This window comes from Neovison vison, chromosome 4, assembly GCF_020171115.1.
Source record: "Neovison vison isolate M4711 chromosome 4, ASM_NN_V1, whole genome shotgun sequence".
NCBI lineage: Eukaryota > Metazoa > Chordata > Mammalia > Carnivora > Mustelidae > Neogale > Neogale vison.
Window position 1 is genome coordinate 141637788 of NC_058094.1, and position 18835 is coordinate 141656622.

Below are 18835 nucleotides of genomic sequence, written 5' to 3' on the forward strand. Positions count from 1 at the left end.
CTTGCTGACACTTGTCCTGTCCCTGCCATTCCTAATGTCACTGCCTGTCTTAGTCTGCTCATGGCCACCATAACAAACTACCATGGACTGGGTGACCTGAATGACAGCGCTTTGTTTTCTCACAGTTCTGAAGGCTGGAAGTCAGATCAGAATGCCGGCATGGGGGGCGCCTGGGTGGCTCAGTGGGTTAAAGCCGCTGCCTTCGGCTCGGGTCATGATCTCAGGGTCCTGGGATCGAGTCCCACATTGGGCTCTCTGCTCAGCGGGGAGCCTGCTTCCCTCTCTCTCTCTTTGCCTGCCTCTCCATCTACTTGTGATTTCTCTCTGTCAAATAAATAAATAAAATCTTTAAAAAAAAAAAAAAAAAGAATGCCGGCATGGTCAGGTGAGGTGAGGACTCTCATCCTGGCGTATAGATATAGCCCCCTTCTCTCTGAGTCTCATGTAGCCCTCCCTCAGTCCATGCACTTGGAAAGACTGATCACTCTCCTTTTTCTTATAGGACACTAATTTGATGAGATTAGAAGCCAACCCTTTTGATCTCATTTAATCTTGATAACCTTCCCAAAACCCTATCTCCAAAGGCAGTCACATTGTGGGATGGGGTTTCAACGTACACATTTTAGGGTGAGACATTTTGGTTCCCACTGCACCAGGCTGGATCTCCATCACTTCTTGCTGGACTGTTGTCTTCCAATTCACCTTCTTGTCTCCAATTTTTCCCACTTCTAGTTACATATTATTCTGAGAAATCTTTTTCTAGCTACATTTCTGTTTATGTCACTTCCTACTTAAAAAAAAAAAAAATCCCCACCTCCAATGACTTTTTGTTTCCCAGAAAATAAAGGCAAACCTTATTACCTTGAAATTCAAGGTCTCTGATAATCTGATTCTAACCTAATTTCCCAGTTGTAACTCAGAGTCCCCACCATTAATAACACAACCAACTGAAACACTGCCTTTCTCAACATGTCTTTCAATTTCCTGCCTCCAAACCTTTGCTTACTATGTTTGCCCCACTTGGAATCACTCATATTCACCAGGTCAAAAGTCCTGCTTCTTGGCCAAAGGCTGCCACCTTCTCATGAACACTTCTTTGATGCCCTGGCCAGAAGTAATCAATCCCTATTTTGTGTATCATTTCATACTTTATTTTTTATTTGTGGGATTTTGGGGTCTCCCTCTGGAAAATCGTCTGCTGGCAAAAATGGGTAATGGCCTGGCTTGTACAGACTATAGCAGAGTCCCTTGAACCTGACACCTGAGAACATTCAGTGACTACTTGTTGATATGAACCATGAATCTATTAATGGGAATTATAATATTTCATAGTCAAATTGACATAAGATAGCATTTAGATTAGTGATTTTCAAGCTATGTTAATTGGAGCCATATTCTATACCATACCTCAGGCTTTGACAAAATATTTTATTTGAAGAAAGGGTTTTGTTGCCAAGTACTTGAAACCATTGATCTCATTCAACTCCTTCCTTCTGTAAATGAGAAAAACGAGGCCAGATGGAGATTAAAAAATGACATTCCCAAGGTTTCCCAACTATTTAGTAGCAGAAACAGAATCAGCAAGATATATATAAACTGTATCCATCGGAAAGACTTATTTGTAGAGCAGCTTAGCGACCTCATCCTTTAAGACATTACCCTGCTGTTGGGAAAATTAAGATAACATCTGAAATGAATCGTAGTAACTCAGTGAGGGCACCTAAGGTTAAATCTTGTTAAATCATTTCTTCCAGGCACTGTCTGGTACTTCAAGACTATGAAAGATTTTGTTTTCTAAGGAAATGTGTTGTTCACCATGGATCTAATAGCATAAGCCGGTTGTCTTAAAGTGTTGGACACAAGCTACAAATCATACAAACTCCACAAAATGTAAGTATTGAATGAAAATTTGAGCATATAGTATTCCCCATAATATCTCAGAGACTAGATCGAAGTAGATCACGCAGTCATTAGAATACCGAATTCATTTGCTACTCGTGCATGCTGGCACGTCTGATGGTAAGATTATAATTTCATTTCTAGCTATTGCTTAGTATTTGATTTTTTTTTCCATTGAAATTTTTTTTAAACCAGGCCTTTAAGTTCCCAAGGTTTCTGAAAAATGAGAAAGGATTAAAGGAACATGGAAAGCTACCAGAAGTATTGTTTCCATTGCAATGTGACTTTACAGTAGTAGTTCATGCTTCAAGAGCAGCTCAGCCTGACAAGCCTTATCTATGTATTTAAATAGAAGCTGCCACTTAAAGAACTAAGAGCTCTGTGAAGCATGCCTTTTTTGGCATGCGATAATCCAGGGAGGATGGGAAGCTATTGGCAAGAGAGTTCATCATCAATAAGAATAATAACATGTTCAGGATGCCGCTTCCTGAGCCAATTGATGTGTTTAGATCTGATTTCCTATTTTTGGAGCGCATCCCAAAGAATCAAAAATATTAATGCTGAGAGTTGCATGAAGAAAAATGAATAAGAAGAAGCCTTGAAAGATCTTTGTAATGCAACCATTTTCCAGGATTCAAAAATACAGAAAGTTACCTGTTTGACATAGATTAAGGAACGTTTCCTTAGTCACGGTGGTGGTCATCCCAGAAGGAATACATCCACGAGGTCTCCATTATTTGTGGCAACTCTTCTGTGCACAGGCACGGGTCGAGGAGTTACAGTTACACAAAGGAACAGTTAGGAGAGAAGTAAAACGGTCCTGTCTTTACATTCTGGTTGGGGGTGGGGGGAGAGGAGGAGACAGCAGTGGGGGGGGGCGCTGATGTTAAACAAATAAATAGAAAACAGATTGCACAATCATGCAGAAATATACGAGGGTCTACGAGAGTATAGATGAGGAAACCTAATTAATTTGGAGGTGAGCGTCCTCTGTTGACTGCTGGGTATGTATATTGGGTATAGACACGCCATATTTTGCTGCTGAATAGAGCCAGAGAATGTTAGCTGGGCTGCCCAAGCAAGGAGAGCATGATGCAGGTCCCTGGCTCAGAGCCAAAGCTCCAGAGACAGCAGTTGGCAAAAGGTAGCCATCTTCCCTAGGACTACTTCCCCGAAAACCCGTCCTCCCGCAGTGAGCGGGGCTCCTGTACGGTCCTCCCCAGCCAGCTTGACTATGTAATTGCAGGAGCCTCCGGTTCTCCTAGGAAGTGGGACAGGCAGGTTAGCGCCAGTCAGGAAGAAAATACTTGACAGTCTATTTTTTTTTTTTTTAAACTTTCAGCTGCCAATGCTTTAGTCACAAAACCTCATAAATATTTTTAATTTAAAATGCTTTTTCTGGCTGATATAAAAAGAGAGGAAACTTGAAACTCGCACAATCATATTTATCGAGAGATGATCTTTTCTCCTTTCGTTATTGTTTCTATCTTGATGAGCTTCTATTCATTTTTATGGTTCAGGTTTATTCATTGTTAATAAAACAGAACCCTGAATTTAAATATCCCCATCTCGTCATACATTTTTGTTGTCATTTGTACATTTTTATTTCCACTCATTTAGAGAGAATTTTCTTCCTAGGGCTTGGATGCACTATTTCAGGTCAAATAATAATTCCTTGAAAATCCGACTTAGTTCCGGGTCTTGTGTTCAGTGTCCTCTGTCACACATCTCCTAATTGTTCTACCCTCTTTCTACTTCCTATTTTGCATTTAAGTGATATTTTCTGAACAGAAGAATTCCATTAACCTTCTGTTTTCCACTTATGATTTTCAGAACACTTTGCTATTTGGCTATTCATAAAAAATTATTGCTGATTAGCCATCTTTCTACCAACAGAGACCCCAAGCACCTCAAAGTCATTGTTTTTTTTAAAGATTTTATTTATTTATTTGTCAGAGAGAGAGGGAGAGAGAGTGAGCACAGGCAGGCAGAGAGAGAAGCAGGCTCCCTGCCGAGCAAGGAGCCCGATGTGGGACTCGATCCCAGGACGCTGAGATCATGACCTGAGCCGAAGGCAGCTGCTTAACCAACTGAGCCACCCAGGTGTCCCTCATCAGCCATCAATTTTCTATAGAGGGCTACCGCCATTTTATCCATTCCCTCCCTTGATTCAAGACCAGTCTTACTGGGTTGGTTAGGCTCTCTTACTCGTACTTTCTAAGTTTGAGTTCATTGACATCCCTCGTGGCCCCCAAGCCCCACTCTCTCCATTTCAGTCTGGAAGCAATTTCTCTTTCTTTTAGTTCCTGGTTAGTTATCCAGTCCTTTCCAGTTTTGTGAAGTTGAACATACCTCTTTAAAATATGCCTTTATCATGTCATGGCCTACCCTAATGAATGTTCCTCTTCTTTTCTGGATGTTGTAAGAGGAAGATTGCAGTGCTCAGAGGCGGCCTAAAACTACAGTCAAAACAGGTTAAGGGAGCCCCAAATGCTGAATTCTATGTTCAGATCCCAAACTCCCTCTAACTAGGCTGGGCTCACTTTGGCTTTTTGGGTCTCAGTTTTTTTCTATAAAATGAAGGAATTGATACTAGATAATCTCTAAGGTTCTCTAAGGCTAGAGTTCTATGATTCCATGGATGTCTCAAAAGAAACACTTAACACGCTATACAACGCACATACATGTTAAAATTGTATACTATAGGAAAGCAACTCTGATAAATATTCTTTTTTTTTTTAATTTTATTTCTTTTATTTGACAGAGAGAGAGATCACAAGTAGGCAGAGAGGCAGGCAGAGACAGAGGGGAAACAGGCTCCCCGCTGAGCAGAGGGCCCGATGCGGGGCTCAATCCTAGGACCCTGGGATCATGACCTGAGCCGAAGGCAGCCACTTAATCCACTGAGCCACCCAGGTGCCCCTCTTTTTATTTAATATCTCTTCCAAGTATTGTGTTGCATCCTTTCACCTTTTTTTTTTTTTTTAAGATTTTATTTATTTATTTGACAGAGAGAGAGAGATCACAAGTAGGCAGAGAGGCAGTTAGAGAGAGGAGGAAGCAGACTCCTGCTGAGCAGAGAGCCTGGTGTGAGGGCTCAATCCCAGGACCCTGAGATCATGACCTGGGCCAAAGGCAGAGGCTTTAACCCACTGAGCCACCCAGGCACCCCATCCTTTTGCCTTTTAAAGACTGACTTAAAATTCTAACAAAGATATTTCTTCTTTTCTTATTCTTTTTATCTGTTTTCCTCTTCTCTGTCTCAATCTTTCTATAGTTGTTTACACTGACTCTAGACCTACATATTTGTTACCAAAATGAAAACAGAATTCATCTGTTCGTGTCAACCTCATAATGATATATGGCCTTAAATCTGCATCACAATTTTGTAAAGTAATATTTTTAAATAGTAAGACATGAGATGATTTGAAAAACAAGAAAGCCTGAAGAAAAAATTAGAAATTCCTGTATTCCTAATATCCAGAGCCAGCAGCTGGCATTTTTTTAAAAGAGATTTGGAATCATACTTTATATATTATTTTCTCTTGATCCTTTGATACACAAAACAGATTGCTTCTACCGTTTCTAATTCTGTCCTCTTTATTTACATAGCTTCACTTTTCCCTAAACAGTGGATTTCCAATCTTGAATAACCCTCTACTTTCCCTGATTATGCACAGAAATTTTTGCTTATTAATGTTTCATTAGCATTTTCCCATGCAGTGTATTTTCAGTTTCTATTGTTATGCATATCACAGAGTGGTGCATGAATATTCTTGCCTTATTTCAAGCTTTATCCATAATGTATTGGAATTCTAATCACATTTCCCTAGCATTTTTATATACTTCACACAGTTAGAAGGCAACCCATATGCTGGCTCTATTTTTAAAAGATTTATGCTTCATTGTATTGATGACTGTCTCCGGGGACAAAGGCACTGTTCAGACCCTTTTGGGTCCCTCTGAACATACTGGAAGGTCAAGTCTGTCATCTTTACGTAGCATAATTTTAGGCCAGAGCTATTATTCTGGTCACTTGCCACTCGTAGTCTTTACAATGAGATTATGAAAAAAAAATTTAATCTGCATCCAAAGATGTTGAGTACCTCCAATTATCACTATTCTTTTGCTAGCTTCCTTAAATGAGAGAGTCCAAAGCACGGGTGTCATGGAATTTATCATTTCCCTTTTCTCCGGAATCAAACCAAGTATATCTGCCAAAAGCTGATTTTAACGGTAGGGGAATTATTTGCAAATGCAGTGGTAAGCCAATCTGTTCCAGGAACTCTCTTTTCCCTCCTGAACTTTATTATGCTTTCCAGCTCTCAGACATTTGCCTCTGCCACTTAAAATCCAGTCTCCCATTAGGAAAATAAACTGTGTAACCCCAGAGCATTAGGCAGAGTCCTGTTTTGGCCCCAAAGACTTGCATAATCAGGAGAGGTTCTCTTTTCAGAGCTGGGCCACGTGGATGGTCATCCTCTAGGGGTCTCGCTGTCACTCACAAGGTATGACAGACTTCTCCTTTCTCTGGGGAAAACAGACAGCATGCGATGAACTCTACTACCCTCTTTTCCTCTTTTCTTTTTACCAATACGTATTTATGTGCTTATTTATTTTCTCACTTAGCTAGATAACTATGCAGCTGTCTATCAAACCTTGGACTGTTTTCTCCTTTATCTGACTTACTTAGGTTAGAATGTTCCTCAATGAAACTTGCCGGAGTCCACACCCTCCTTCAGCTTTCTTAAACTTGCTTATGTCTTCCTTACTTTCAGGGATCTCTTCTTCTTGATGGATTCCCACTCGGCTGACTGCCTCCTTGGTGTCACACACAGATCCTCCCTCCCCAGCCTGCCTGCCTTCTCCTTGCCATTCTATACCAGCATCTGACATTGCTTCCCAATCTCATCTATGATAGCCTCGGCATTTTACTCACCTGCTCTTCTGATTCCAAGCCTGAAGCACAGCTCCTCTCTTACCACACATCCTTGCATGTTAAGGAGCAAATCATTAGCTTTTACGCTACACCGTTCAGAAAAATTCAACTTGCCCTTTCTTGAAGCATCATTGACACACATTGCTACATTAGTTACAGGTGTACAACATAGTGATGGCACAACTCAGCCTTATGCTGATGAAATTCTTGAACCTAGGTGAGTTTCAATGGGGTGAGGTTCGGAGCCGATGGCTAAGAAAGAATTCTTAAGACGTCTTTGATGCAAAAACATGGTTTATTAGAGCTCGGGGACAGGACCCGTGGGCAGACGGAGATGCTGCGCCGTTATCCTGAGGAGTGGCGGATTATATACACAGGAGTTGGGTAGGTGAGGACAAAAGGGGTGATGTTAGTCTCTAAGGAATTTTGGAAGCAAGGTCTCCAGGACCTTGAGGGGCTAGCTATTGTTGGGAGAAAGGTTATTCATTACTAGTAGTAAAAATCTTCTTGTGAGACCCGTTAGATGTATATCAGTGGGCCATATGCTTGGGAATGATTCTCGACACTATCTTGGAGATCTAGAAATAAAGTTTCACATTTCTCGTATCAAGTGTCCTTGTTAGTGAGATTTGGGTTTAGAAGAAATTTAATTTTATTTAGGGCTTGAGGAACTGAGTTATTTGCCTCTGGAAATTGTGCTATTGTTAGATAGCTTCTTTGTTGTAAACCAAAGGAGACTCCTGTCTTGCAGGATTGTGATCTCTGCAAGTTAACTATTTGTTTTTCTTTTAGGGCAGCCAGAGGTGTCTGAGGAATGTCACACATATTACCAAGGGGAGTGGGTGGAGACGGGTGCAAGGTGCCAGCTTTTGCTTTGTCCTCAGCCAGCCTCTTGCTCCCTCATCAATGCTATGCTCATCACAAGCATTCAGCTTTTTTTTTTTTTAAGATTTTTTTTTATTTATTTATCAGAGAGAAAGAGGGGGAGAGAGCAAGCACAGGCAGACAGAATGGCAGGCAGAGTCAGAGGGAGGAGCAGGTTCCCCGCCGAGCAAGGAGCCCGATGTGGGACTCGATCCCAGGACGCTGGGATCATGACCTGAGCCGAAGGCAGCCGCTCAACCAACTGAGCCACCCAGGTGTCCCACAAGCATTCAGCTTTACTTTTTATGATATTCCTACGTCTTTATTTTTGCTTTCTTCCTTTAATGTCTGTCCATTGTTGAGTCTGAGAAGGTGAAAGCTGAATGGAAAAGGAATCAAGGATTGTAAAAGAAATAATCCACATTGAGGATGAGCGACTTCCACGAAATATCAGATGCAACAATTGAGGGCCTTGCAGCAGAAAGTTTAGAGGACCACTCGTTCTCTAAATTAGATGTAATGTAATATTAGATGTAACAGAAAGCGACAGAAAGAGAGATCAGATATATATGTAGCAAGAAGAGCTTCATAGAGGGGTGCCTGGCCAGCTCAGTCAGAAGAGCATGTGACTCTTGATCTCAGAGTCCTGAGTTTGAGTCCCACACCCGGTGTATAGATTACTAAAAAACAAAGTTAAAAAACTAACAAAAAACCCTTGTGTTTTTTGTGAAGACCCAAACCATAGAATTGATAAGATAAACAACTGATCTTCAAGGAGATTGAATCTATTGTTGAGATGGGTAATGACTGTAACTTTGGTTGTTTTATTGGGGCCTTAATAGTTTTAGCTAGCCATTCCCTCCCCAAATATTAACATTGAGTTAGCAGAGTTTCCTCTAGCCTCTAGGTTTCCAGATCTTTCAGCAAAGACTGTCACAGGAATTTTAGATGGCCCTCAGAGCTTGGAGGCAGTGTTAGAGAAAAAAAAAAAAAAGGATAGAAAATAATATTTTTAAAAAGGTCTTGGGACAACTGGGTGGGTCAGTTGGTTAAGTGTCTGCCTTTGGCTCAGGTCATGATCCCAGGGTCCTGGAATTGGGTCCCCCATTGGGATCCTTGATCAACGAGGAGCCTGGTTCTCCCTGTCCCTCTGCTGCTACTCCGCCTGCTTGTACTCGTACTCTCAATCTGGCAAATAAATAAATAAAGTCTTAAAAAAAAAAAAAAAAGAAAGAAAGGTCTTTCTGTATACATACATATATTGACATTAGTTGAATACATTATTGTGCTTTTAGAGATCAGTGTCATAAAAAATACTCATGTTTTCCCACATCTTGTTCAGCCACCGTAAATAGAACATTGGGCTCATACAGACCATGATCTGACCAAAGTGACACTTTGCAAGTTTTTAAATTATGAAACTTTTTTTGGTATTCATACAGAAACCATGACATTCCATGCTCCAAATATGTTGATTCGGCAGCTCTCCAAATCATCAGCCTTCTGTGTTTTATGTAGTGGTTCTCTGAACAATTTTTGGCTGTGCTATGCAAGAATATTTTACAAGCAGAATTTTTTTCTGACTACTTTATCTTCCTTCTTTCTCTTTTCTGCCTTCCTTCATCTTCCTGTCTTTATTAGTCAACTATTGCTATATAACAAATTGCCTTCAAGCTTAGCAGCTTAAAACACCAAACATTTATTATTTCATAGTTTCTCTAGGTTAGGAATTCAGGAAAAGCTTAGAGGGGTGGTTCTGGGTCTGGACTGAAGTTTAGGGGCTGTAATCATCTGAAGGCTAGACTGGGGTTAGAGAATCTGCTTCCGAGATGGTGTACTTGAAGGGCTACTGACGGTTGGCCTTGCTTCCTCTCCATAAGGTTGCTTGAGTTGCCACACAACATGGCAGCGGCTGACCCTCAGAGCAAGTGTCCAAGGGAGAGAGCAAGGAGGAAGTCATATTTCCTTTTATGACCTAGTCTTGGAAATAATACACCATCTCTTCTACTGTATTCTGTTAGTTAGAAACAAATCAGTAAATCCAGTCTACACTCAAGAGAACAGGAATCTAGATCCACTTCTTGAATAGAGAATTATCAAAGAAATTATGGGCATATTTTATTTTTTTTTTTAAGATTTTATTTATTTCTTTGACAGAGAAACAGCCAGAGAAAGAACACAAGCAGGGGAAATGGGAGAGGGAGAAGGAGGCCTCCTGCTGAGCAAGGATCCCGATGGGGGCTTGATCCCAGGACACTGGAATCATGACCCAAGCCAAAGGCAGACGCTCAAAGACTGAGCCACCAGGTGCCCCTGTGGGCATATTTTAAAATTACCACACCTACCACCTTCTTCCTTTCTTTTTAGAGCTCTTGTTTGTAGGACACCCATGTTGCTTACTTGCCTCGGTTTTATGCATTGTCTAGAAACCTGACACTCTTTAAGGTTGTTTTTTAACTCAACATTCTATTTAATTTCATTCATTTATTTTTCAAGAAAGTAATACATAACATTTCTTCTTTCAGAGTCCCAAAGATTAAATTCCTAGTTCTTTGGGTCTCTATCACTATATAATTAGTTGGCTGCATATATTTGCTCCAGCCTTTACCGTCCATTGGTAACATATGAGTTTAAAGTCAACACCAACCCCTATCAGGGTCCCAAGAGGAAAAAGATGGCATGTCCAAAGGAGAAAATTAGGAAAGTTTAATAAAAAGACTGTTACAATGGTGTGGGCAGGATTTATGGAAACCAACCAGGTCCAGTGAGTTATGTTGGGGCTCGCAACACTGGGGAATGGTTACCACCCCAAGGCCAAAAGGGGAAAAGGATGAGAGCTATTACCAAAACTCAGAAACAGAGAGGACTCTTGCAACAAAAGCTGTGATCATTGGTCTGGAGAAGTAGGCTATTTGCAGTGACCCCATAAGAAGAGAGCTGAGGAATCAAATACCCCTACTTCATTTCCCTCCTTCCCTCTGATCTCTGATGGCCCATTTATTAGACAAACCCAACTTTAGCTGGCTAGAGGATAGATCTAATGAACGGAAAATAGGCAGCACAAAATGAGATTAAATTACACTTTGAATAAGAAGTTAGGAATAATTAAAACATTATTGGTAATATCAGACTTACGTAGAGATGACCCAACAGATTTTGAGTGCCCAGATAGAATTTGAGTAATCTGTGTATCACATTAGTGGGGACAAGACTGGATTGTGATTATATCTAAGAAAGATTACATTCAGTTAATTATATTGTACCATGTCTGGAGAATGAATGTGTACACAAAAGTAGGGGAGTCTATGAAAAAGAAATTGAAAAAGATAGAATATGACAAGTCCTCTAGCAGTGACCAGAGGGATGGTATCCTGACCCATGAATACCAATATCTTCTGTGAGGCAGAAAATGACTTAGAAGTGACACTGGGTATTAAGGTCATCCAGCTCACCCCTCCTTTGCCGTAATCCATTCTCTTTGAGTAATCTTGGACTGGTAATCTGACTCTCACTTTGATATGTCTATCATGAAAGAATGTGCTCATCGGAGAATGCAAATACCCAAATCGTTCATCTTTATCTTTCTTACTCTAAGTCAGTAAATTGGCCTTCTGGTGGTTATGCCTTTGTGAGCTTGGTTAGGGTATGTCCATCCCCAAGAGGTGGATATAGGTGTGGAAGCAGATCATAGTTCTGTACCTACAACATCCCAAGGGCCAACCCCGGAATTGGGGAAACACCCTGCATGGGAATGAAGGCACCCCATGAGGGCCTGACCTTTGTTGGCATTGGTCACATTTCATTATAATGTAGAATTGCTTGTTTCATTGTTCGTCTCCATTGTTAGGCTCTAGGGAACGTGACTGACAGGTCAGTTTATTGCCAGAAAACAAGATTAATAACTATTTGTTGAAATGAATGAATGAACGAATAAATGAATGTATGAACTTGTCAAGAATGAACTTATATATGTGGATGCTCCCCAAAGTCCCCTAACCTCACTCTGAAAATTTTCTTTAAACTGCAGCACCTTATGTCAACATCCTGCTGGCTAGCTCATTTGGAACTCTGGCTCTCCCACTGTGCTTGGTTTCCTCATGGGGCGTCCTTCTGTCTTCTGTTTTCACGATTCCTCTTTTGGAACAGAATCCTAATCCCTTTCTATCTCTGATAATATTTTTACTTGTGCATTAGCCTTTGTCATTCAGTTTCTCTATAATTCTTTCACCCCAACCTATTTTCAGCACATTTTCTTCTTTCCTTCTTTCCTTGTATTTATTTATTTATTTTGGTAAGTGGGTATTCAGAGTTCCTGGTTTTTATACGTTTTCCCTTTTTGCTCCAATTTGTCTTTCCATCTTTCCCAGGTTCCTGCCCCTTGCTTTGTTCCATTTACTCCTCCATCCACAGCAGGTGAAGCACAGCTTTCCTCTTTTCTCAAAAAGTTTGTAAGTTCCTGGTTATGGCTGCTGCCAAGGGCTCCTTCGCCTAACTGTTCTTTTCTGGCTCTGAAAAATTAGGTCTCATGTGCCATTTCAAAAAGCTCTAGGGAGATGGGGGGATAGGCAAAATGGGTGAAGGGAGTGGGAGGTACCAGCCTCCAATTATGGAATAAGTTGCAAGGTTGAAAGGTACAGCACAGGGAATAGAGTCAATGGTATGGTAACAGGGTTGTATGACAACACAAGGTAACTATACTTGTGATGAGCACAGCACAACGTAACATGGAGACTTGTGGAAGTATTCTGTCGAACACCAGAAATTATGTAATGTTGTGTATCAGTGATACTTCAGGAAAAAAAGAAAAAAGTTCTATAATGCATATTTTCAAAAGTAGGGAGAACAGTGGAAAGAATTCCTATCACCCAGCTTCAACGATTATTAACATTTGCCAGTTTTGTTTGTAAATATGACCTTCTAAGGCTATATTTTACTGAGCTCCACCTCCAGTATGAACGTATACAACAGATCATAGTTGAATGCCCTCTGGAGCCAGAGAAGGTCCTGTGGAACTGGCTGCTCACTGCCCTGCTTCCCTCACACACTCTGAGCAAACCTACATCGTTCTCATCATGCTGTCCTAAAACCATTTATGTTCTCCTCTTTCTCCTCTTCTAGACTGTGAGCTCTTTAAGGCTGGGAGTTTTAACCTCTCCTTTATATCCCTGGCAGCTTGCACATTAAGTGCCTAACACTTAATGGCTCTTAACGAAAAGTTCCGGAATGCATGCATGAAAAAATAAACTGCAGTAACTTATCTATTTCAAGTAAAAAAAAATCAGGTATCCTTGATAATTCTTTGCAGTGCTCTGCTCTCCCTTCTCTTTCCAGCTTTTTTCCTCTGAGGCAATTCAATTTTTCACTCAGTTGATTTAGGCTACATGTTTTGTACCATTTATACAATATCTGCATTGTGTCCAGCAGCCATTTTGTTTCTATATCCTGTGAACACCACCATTTATGTACACTTATATGCTGGCCACTGTACAAAGTTCTCTGCAAATGTTATTTCTGTTAATCCTAAATCACAAAAGCCCATGAACTAGAAGCGATTAACATCCTTATTTTCCAGATGAGGAAGCCTTGGTCCAGAGAGAATACGTGATGTGTCTAGGTCATACCACCCACGGGGGAGGAGTCAATATTTAAACCCAGATCTACTTGATTCCATAACTGGAACTGCTGGGCCACACTACCACAGATGCGTCTTTCTCTTTGGTTGACTCAGTGCTATTTGTGTCCAGTCAACACTCAAAATCTTTCTCTGTGGATACTGTGTCCAAAATAAATAAGAAATCGCTCTACTCATGAGGCTTGAGTCTTGCTCTTTTCCGCCCTCTCACCCTTGGCAACTGAATCACTGCAAAAATGTCTCTTGAAGTCTTCCCCAGTGACTTTATAATCTGAGTTCCCACACAACCTCCTCATGCAGACACTTGTTGACCACTTTTCATCTTAGCCTGATGACAAATAGTCTTCTGGATGGCTTCACAGTCGACTTGCCTTTCCTTCAGGGACTGAAGACATCTTTCTTCCCCTGTGGAAATGCAGGTCCACATTAAAGGGACACGTCTCTCGCCTTTTCTCTTAGCTTGTTTGTGCCCGAATTCTGCGTCTACCTTTTTCTTATATCAGTACTTTGGTCAACCCGGTCAATCCAATCTCTCCCATCCTGGGCTTGCTTACCATCATGATCATGTCTCTGATCACTGGACGGGGCCTATGTTTTTCTGTGCTCAGTATCACTTTGGGGCATCACCCTTCACTCCCATTCTTCTTGATCCATGTGTGCTGATGGCACAGGCCTCCCTCCTGACTCTAGAGGTGGGGGCATCAGCCAGGCCTGGCTGATCATAATTCTGAATGGCTCCACCCATAGTAACTGCACTGTCAGGATGAGCACATGACTGATGGTGATGGATCCTTCAAGAGGTCTTGTGCTATTAACCAAGAGTTGTTTTTTCCTGAGACTGTAGATACCAGGGATGATAGAGGTCCAAAACTGTTGGTGGCCATCTCTGTCCTGAGTAGAAAGAACTGGCATCTTCACAGAGAACACGGTATCGAAAAACAAAGAGAGACATATTCCTGACTCCATAGTTGGAAACCTGAATCAGAGCAGGCTACAGTAACCCCCCCCCTGAATGTTACAACCAGCAGCGACACTCTCCAGAGTAGATCTCTTGTACCATTATTAGGATAAAGGGAACAGCCACCCTCCGTCAATTGTAAATACTATATTTGATTGGGCGTTGAGCGAGGAGGCAGATAGAAGACCAGGAAGTTTCAAACCATGCCCTGAGCTGGCCTGAGGGGTTCTATAAAAGTTCCTTAGGGGACACCATGGAAACCAGAAAGCAGGGCTAAGAATAGCTCTGTATTTGTTTTCTATACTGGGCTTCAAAATAAGGTTTCAGAAGAAAGGCTCTGTTCCTAACAAAAATCCTTTGAAAATCAATGCAATGCCTACCTTAGTTCTCCTAGAAACTCAAGTTCTTCTACTCTGTAGATCCTGCCTTGCACCTACTTTGCCTGAACCTATAACCCCATCTACATAATCATTTAATTACATTTCAGACTTTTTTCCTCCTCCCTCTCAGGTGATAAATCAGACATTTCCTCCCCATAGTCTTTTCTCCTTTCTCCTGGGTGTCAGCCAATTCAGATGTTCAACGTAATTCAAATTAGGCAGATATTTATTGGGTGCAAGGTAGTGCTGTGTGCTTGGTTTTGCAACATTCATGAATTCTTTCGACTCACTGAGAGATGGGTAGCTACTTATATTTGTGTCTAATGAATGAGGTGATGTGATCATCTCAAAGGTCACAAGGCAAATTGTTGGTAGAACTAAAAATACTACCCCTACCATAGTCAGGTAGAGTAGAAGGAGCCTGAAGTTTGGGGCCAGGCAGGCTTGGATTTGAATCCTGGTTTGGTACATATTTATTTTTGGAGCCTGAACAAGTTATTTAGCCCCCCAGAGCTCAGTTTTCTTCCCATAAAATGTAACATCCTCTACCTTGCAATGACGTATGAGGATAATATGAAATAATGTGTTAAATACATTAACATAAAGTTGGCTCAGGAACTGTTCGTTTCCTTCCACTCCATCAGGAAATACCTGTGTTCCTCTATCCAGGATGATTTGTACGTAAGAGAGGCCTCTGTTACATAACTCCCTTTTTATACCATTTTTCCACTGAGATGCTCATACATGTAGGACCTATTGTGCTGTAAGTCATAATATTTAATTATTTCATTATTGATAATACTCCTGTTGTCCAGGAGTATTAGAGCAAAGACACATTATGGTGGACTCTCAACACTCAGATTCCTAGTAGAAAAGAATCAACGCCAATGGCAGACTTTCAACACGTTGCAACTCCAGCCCTCTGAGCCCAGCCATCATTTACTGAATCAGCAACCACATATTTAGGCCTAATGGCCACTAGCCACCATTTGAGGGGCTGGAGCTACAATGAGAACAGGACAGACTAAGTCTGTAGAAATGATGGAGGTGGATATGGGTGGCCTGTCCACTCTGGCCTCCTGCCCTTTATGGCTCTTACATTGGCTGCCATGGCTTAGGGTGGGGATGGCAAATTACATTTTTGTACATCTCAGCTAAGAGTGATTTTTACATTTTTAAAGAGATCCTGTATAACCTGCAAAGCCTAAAATATTTGCCATCTGGCCCTTAAAAGAAAATATTCATTGACCCCAGGTTTCGAGTGACCTATAATTCTTTCATTAAGGCCAGAAGTAAAAAGTGTCATGGTGTAAGTATTAGAGTCTTTTTTATTAATAATTTGTTATTTATGTAAAGTATTATTAAGTATTATTTATTGGGATTGTTAATATTAAGGGATGAAAAGTGATGGGACGAGAGGGTAGATTTTTATATCAATTTTGTAAGAGAGTAATTCTCTTTTGTTAAGTCATATGACTGTAATAAATTTGTTTTCCTAGACTATCACTTCCACATAAAATGAGGACTTTCCCTATGTAGATTTTCTAGGGCTTTTCAAAGTGTTTTTTTTTTTTTCCCCCTTGTACCCAAAACAGAGGATCAGAAGATGAGCTGGGGAAGGGTCATCATTCCCCTGTGACAAATGGGGACAGCAGGAGAAAAGTTACTCTGCTGTCATCCAGCTCTGTGACAATTTAAAAAACCTCTTAGCCTTCCATCTAAATGAACCCCGCCTTTCTTCCCTGGGCCACATTTGTTTAAAATGAAACAGCCTTCCTTTGACTTGTCTAAATGCTTCTTAGCGACATTCTCTTTCATGCACACATAAATCCCTTTGCTTCCTGCTTGCCCTGGCTTCTCCTACTTGGGCAAAGCAAGGGTCAAGGGCGAGTGCCTTTGTCTGTTGATTTTCGCCCCTGTGGGTAATTCAGAGCCTTGGAGGGGCAGCCTCTTCTTCCTCCTATAAACTGCCTCCAGGTAACAAGACTGTTGGTGCCCACCCTAGGCTTGTGAGAGCTCCCTGGAGTCACACTAGGACAGGAGAGTCCATGAAAACCGTGTCCACCACACACATGACGTGAAGACTCCCAGCTTTAGCCAAAAGTGTCCTGGGTTCGATGTCAGCTGACTCGTTCCAGCTCTTCTTCCTCTGATTTGTTGTTGGTTCCGGGCCGGCTACTTAGCTTTTGAATGCCTAAATTCTCACATCTGCAACATTAAGATAATGCCAACTTTCACTTCAGCTTCTGGGAATAGAATTAAACTGTATATGGACATTGATGTTCCCATAGTAACAGTCACGTAATGGATCTAGCCTGCCACCAGAGGCAATACATTATTTATGATAAGTACTTGTAAAAACTCCTCACTGTCACTGTAATAAAAGATTCTTACAGGAAATCCTGGGGATATACTTTCACATTAATTTGCATTCATTATTTCGGGGAGAGTTCACGAGGCTCCCAACTACCTGATTCTAAATTCGTAGAATAAAATCAATTAGCACATGCTGGAGTGGCTGAATTCAAAAGCAGAACAGAGTGCTCCTATGGCCCTTGGAAGGGGAAGGAAGGGACTGACTTCCTGGGGCTATTTATTAAAACCAGGGAGGAGTCAGTGGGTGTGGCCTGCCTGGGGAGAGATGGCTCCGGCTTGCCCAGTGCACGAAGAAAACAAGAATGTTAGATAACTCTGTAAAAACAAATGTGTTGTTGGATTATCACTGCTGTTATTATTATTTGGGGGGAAATTTAAATATACAATAAAATACAAAAAAAGTAAGGATAATCACATCATCATTCAGAGATAATGTATATTAACATTTTGGTATATAGCCTTCCTGTCTGTCTGTCTGTCTGTCTCTCTCTCTCTCTCTTTTTTTTTTTTAAGATTTATTTATTGGGGTACCTGGGTACCATCAGTTAAGCATCTGACTTCAGTTTGGGTCATGATCTCGGGGTCCTGGGATCCGCCCCTCATTAGGCTCCCTTGCTCTGTGAGGAGTCTGCTTGTCCCTCTCCCTCTGCCCCTCCCCCTGCTTCTGTTCCCTCTCTCTCTCTGAAATAAATAATTTCTTTATAAACTTACTTATTTGAGAAAGTGAGAGAGAATGGGGGAGGGGCAGAGGGAATCTTCAAGCAGACTCTCTGGGAGCCTCATGTGGGGCTCAATCTCATGACCCATGAGATCATGACCTGAGCTGAAAAAAAGAGACACTTAACCGACAGAGCAACCCAGGCGCTCCTCTTTTCCTACTTATATTTTTCTAAATATTGTTTTGTAACCTGCTCTTTATATTTGTGAACATTTTTCTAAGTTATTAAATGTTCTTTCTAGAACATAATTGGCTAAATATGTACCATAAGGATGTATCACTTTATTTAACCAAGTCATAATTAGTAAACAGGTTGCATCCTGACTTGTTTTTTTTAATTAAAATCGATTTGTGTATGAGCCTGAGATCTCATGTTAATTTAGCTGACAGATTTAGACCTATATTTTGATCTATCCATAATACTTCCATTGCTAACAACACTCTTCTTTCCCAGTGATTTTGTTATTAGTTCATAGTGCAAATACACCCAAATTCCGCTTCAAAAACAAGTTGTTATGAAAGTCTCAGTTGTAGAGGGCCCTTGTCTGATTTTTGTTTTTCTATATTCCTTGGTCCTTGCATATGGATGTTTTGCCTAAAACATTATTTTCTTTCTTACTTTTATTGAAAATATCTTTTTTTAAAAAATTTGGTAACAGTGAACTACAACAGTGATCTTCATTTTAATTTCAAATCCATCCTTATTATTCTTTTAATAATATGATTTGACTTGCTTTTCTAATGAAGGCTTTATTCTTTTACCCAAATCTCAAATTTTTAGTGTCAAGATTCCTTTAAAAAATTCATCGAGGATTCCAAAGAGCTTTTGGTTATATGAATTTTATCTATTGCTGTTTGCCATATTAGAAGTTTAAAAAATGAAGGCACCTGGGTGGCTCAGTGGGTTAAAGCCTCTGCCTTCAGCTCGGGTCATGTTCCCAGGGTCCTGGGATGGAGCCCCACATCGTACCACACCGGGCTCTCTGCTCAGCGGGGAGCCTGCTTCCCTTCCTTTCTCTCTGCCTGCCTCTCTGCCTACTTGTGATCTCTGTCAAATAAATAAAGAAAA

The 18835-nt window shown here is 40.9% G+C and overlaps 1 pseudogene; it reads left to right on the forward strand.

The window, feature by feature from the left end:
- LOC122904708 overlaps positions 1-18835 on the forward strand; it is a 37848-nt pseudogene that overhangs the window by 9482 nt on the left and 9531 nt on the right.